Source organism: Lolium rigidum, chromosome 7 (genome assembly GCF_022539505.1).
Source record: "Lolium rigidum isolate FL_2022 chromosome 7, APGP_CSIRO_Lrig_0.1, whole genome shotgun sequence".
Classification (NCBI taxonomy): domain Eukaryota; kingdom Viridiplantae; phylum Streptophyta; class Magnoliopsida; order Poales; family Poaceae; genus Lolium; species Lolium rigidum.
Window position 1 is genome coordinate 152,315,491 of NC_061514.1, and position 4,965 is coordinate 152,320,455.

Genomic DNA, 4,965 nt, shown 5'->3' on the forward strand with positions numbered 1-4,965 from the left:
TTCACTTAGGTTGCTATCATTCTAGTTAGATGTATCTAAGAGTGATAACTAAAATTTCCCCTTAGAAAACACAAGGGGGCAAAAGGGGGATTTGAAGGCTTGTCAACACATCATTTAGGAAACATGACGAAAATCAGTCTAGCAGATAATCGAATCATGCCATTGGGTACTATCTAAATTCCTGTAGGTCTACATGATGTAGAACAGGTCAAGCCAACAATGTAGACCATAATGCAATAGGATATGATAATCATTAAGGAGTCACTGAAACGATGAACTCGCTACAGTTTGAGCGAACAATGTTGACTTGACTACAATAAGATAAAAAAAATTGATAATCGTGGGATAAAAGAGTTCAACTGGTATGATTACCGAATGGATTTAATAAGACGAAAGTGCAACTAATAAACTATATACACGCCACATCAAGGAATTCTAAAGGATAATGCAAACTGTTGAAGACACTGACAAGTAGTGACCACAGACCCACAGAAAGTATAACGCAAACTGTTGAAGACACTCAAAAGTAAATTGTATAGTCTTCCACAAGAAGATTTAGGTATTGGCAAACTGAAATGCAGGCAACTAAAGAGGCCAACCATGAGTGCAGAGGCGAACAACCCAAGAGGGCATAGCTCTCAGGTTTGCTCGGGCAGTATATTGTGTCATGAACTCCTCCTATAATTCCTATTGCAACCTGTATGCCAGCGCAGAATCATCATATTGGCCTGGCCCCCTGGTGGCGACCAACCGCGACACCTGGACAAAGCTTCTGTTGCTGCCTCTGCTTCTTGTGCTACCAGGGCCCCGCATGCTTCTTCTGCTACCTAGAGTTATGAAGCTCCTATTGGTTCTGGCGCGATGAAGCTAGTACTGGTGTTTCTACTTATCATGCCACCTTGTGGAAAGTTGCTTCTTCTTAGCGCACTTTGCTTCACAATCATCCATATTTGCCGAGAATGATGCAATCAAGGTCCTCCTTGCCTCAACTTCGCTAGGAAGCAGGAGTTGAATTGGTGTTCCAGGGTAATGTCAACTATTGGTTCTGACATGATGGAGCTAGTACTGGTGTTCCTACTTCTCATGCCACCTTATGGAAAGTTGCTGCTTCTTAGCGTGCTTTGCTTCACAATCGTCCATACTTGCCGGGCATGATACAATCAAGGTCCTATTTTCCTCAACTTCGCTAGGAAGCATGAGTTGAATGGTCTTCCAGAGTAATGTGTTGACATGTGCAGTCTAGGATATCACTCACATCTATCAAGTTGGTCAATATAACATGGCAAAAATTTAAAAGGAAATTCCTCTGATGTGGCTACTTTGAGAAGCAAGTGCTTATGACTGTGTCATAATAAATCAGACATATATCGCAGTCACAGTTGCAGAACTGAAAAGGTCATTCATTTTTGTCCACTATTCAAATAAATTAAAGAGAACAGAGAATTCTCTTGCAGTCTATACAACTATAGCTTACATGTAAGACAAACTAAAAAAAAACATGCTAATAATTATGTGAACAAAACTGTGATGTAAGCAAAGAAATAATGATAGATTTCCATGTACACACATGCATGGCATGTAAATAGGAGCAGACTTCTGCAAATATAAATGAGCTCCAAGATTTTTTTTTCTTCAATACAGACCCAAAAACCTGTACACCGACCAAATATTGGCCGGCTCTATACTGCATCATAATAGGTAACAAATGAGGGGGGAAATGAGCATGGATGGCATATATGCAACTCTTCCCTATTTCCAGGCAACAAAATTGCTGCTTGCTTGTCATCTGAATCACTTTGTAGATGGTGTACATATGAGTGGTTCTACAGTGCAGTTGATTATCCATGGTTTATGAACAATGAATTTGTGAACTACTTAAATTATGCAAATTTGAGATATCTGTCATGGCTCACTCGATCTGAGTGGAGAACAATAGAAAGGTATTAACTTGTATGCCTGTAAACTGGTTGGATAATCTGCCGAATGATCTCAAGAAGAGGAACTCCCTCTCAAATAGTGCACGCCGGAAAGTGGATACTGAGCACACTCCGGAGCGTACTACAAAAGAGAGTTGGGGCCACATCATGAATGGGGCTTCTAAATCTGAGCCGGCAAGTAGTTCACAAGTAGCATCAGATGAATAGTTTAAGGTTTTATTCTATCCAAAAAAATTCTAAGGAGCATATATATTAGTCAGGTTGAATATAACAGTGCTTATGCAGGTTAAAGCTGCTATATATTTATGACCATGAACATGAAGTACTTCATGGTAGTGTTATATAAAGTGCAGAGGTTGTGCTATCTTGGGGATGATTCTAATTAATGTATTTATTTGTTTATCCACAGACCAGCTCTGCTATTAGTTGTGAAATTTAATAACTGATTTCGATAATGCCCCGACCTATAATATAATATATAATTCTTAAGTGGATAACCTAGTACATACGGGACTAAAATTTATTAATTAATAATTAGTATATGCTTTTAAGATGTGATGGTTACTCTACTATCGTTTGGTCAGCTCCACCATATGCACATCATATTGAACTGCCCGCCACTGTTGTAGGAGACCTTTGTACCAAGGTGCAGCTGCACCAGTTTTGTTGCTCAGAACTCTCACCCCGCAAGCCACCGCCTACTGTCGTGAAAGCACTGGCATGTTTCCAGTATGTGAAGTGAGCATCGGTACATTTGTATATATTAAGATCTGCCTTGTTCTGTAGATGAAGTGGCTCTCCGCAGGGAAGTGGGAGCAGCATGGCCAGCGTCGGACCAATGCCATCCCCAACGACCAGGACAATATACCACCGAAACAGAAAACAACCTTAAAATCTAGGTAAAATTGTGCAACAAGTTGTTTGGCCAAAGAAGGATTTTCATTATTCCTCTGCACCAAGATAGTTACTTATTATAATGTGTAGGGCTGGAGCTGGAAAATCCATTGCTCATATTGGCAACTGATGGACTACCAATTCACTTTTGTGTATGAAAATTCAAACATAAATGAGGTGCGTGGACAGTAATTTTCAGTTGAAATACCAGAACACACATAAAAACAGAATTTTTTTGATAGGTGTATCTCTTAGCATAAAGCTCATATGCAAGTAATATCATTTTTTAAATGTCAACTGAATCAAAATACAGAAAACTGTAGCTCCAATCCTTTTTAGATCTGAAACTCAGGACTACGCAAGGAAAGCACAAACTTAAAAATAACAACGGATGATACATTTGGCCTTAAAATAATACCTGAAATAAGCGATAGATGAGGTCCATTTCCATGGCAAGTAGTGGTTCATCAGATGCTCTCCATGAATCTGCATCTTTATGCTACCTAAACCAGATGCAAAATGTGTGTTTCCTGTAAAAAATAACCAAATCATGCTTTGTGCCATACAAGTAAATCTGCAATGATAAAAGCAAAAAAGCATGGGAGGATAGCTGCCAAGAAGATGCACAACCGGCAGTATGGTCAATATTCAAAAATGGCCAACCATTACCTCCTTGAACAGCAAGATATGGGCCTACTGAACTTTATATTCATACATAATACACCTCCACCAAACAAAGAGGGTAAAATCAAATGTACGAAAGATAGATGTGCAAAACCTAATTACGCAAAGAGAAAGGCACTAACATCTTAAAAAATCCTAATTGGACTGATGTCACACATGATTGGGAGACAAGTGGAATTGACCCAATGAAACTCCTGTAGATCAGTATACATAATATCTAATTAAGATTTATATGAAAAATCCCAGAAAATATGTGTAAAAATAACATAATATCTAATTAAGATTTATATGAACAATCCCAGAAAATATGTGTAAAAATAACATATATGGCCTAGCATAACATGCATATGTACATGGAAAGAGCATTACGACAAGTAGTTCAAGCAATTAATTTCTCTGCTCCATCTCTCTCAAACAAAAGAGTATGCACATATGTCGCCATCTTTCTTGGGCAAATTTTTCCCTTGGCCATTTACACAAACAACTTATGTACACACCAAAAACCTCACAATACGGGAGCAAAGAAGGTGTTGCAGACCAGTGGTCGAATTAGGAATAGATGTTCAAGGAAGGGGGTGAGGAGAAGGTAAGATGACTGTCATACCTGACTACCTCGTAACAATAGAGCAGCTAGGATTTGGTACACCTTAATCAATGAAGCTTCATAAGTAACAGAAACAAAAATCCATACTGAATCACATAAAGCATCAATGCTAATAGACCAGAGAGGAGCACAAACCTTATCTGAGAGCATCTATGAGAAGACACCTGAGAGGAACACGCACCTTACAAGTTTATTCCTTTGTTAGAGCAGATCTGTAGTCATTTGTTGTGTCCTCTTTCATCTCCCTCACCCTTTCTTCTTGCTCTTTCAATCTTCCTCACTAGCAGGAAGGTATCACTCAAACATCTGGAAGCAACATGAAAAAAGCAGGAGAACCTCAATGTTTAGCCAGAGAGAGATGTGGGGGGGAGGGAGCTCGAACCGGCACCATTGACGTCGTCCTTCTGCCCCAAATAGGGGTTGTGTGAGGGAAGAGCCCGGCCGGCCGGCCGCCGCCGCGCGAGACGAAGAGAAGCAGGGTTGGAGGCCCATGGAAGATGCAGCAGGCCACCAGGGGTCACTCTTCCTCCTCCCTCCATCCCCACTTCACCAATCCTTCTCCCTCCCTGCTCCTCCTCTTCCTCTCGGCCCTCACTAACAGCGGCACGTCGTGTTGCCCCGTGCTCATGTCCTTCTGAGGACGGGCGAGGCGGCGGGGGCGCGAGGCGGCGGCTCGAGGCGTGGCGGCGGGGGATGAGAACGGGGCAGGAGCGGGGATGGGGGCGCGAGCCGGCGGCGGCGGCGGGCGACGAGACGAGAGCGCGGCAGGGCGATGCGGGGATTGGGGAGAACCACCCTGGAGCGCTAGCGAAGTCGGGCCGATAGGGCTTTTAGTCACCCATGGAT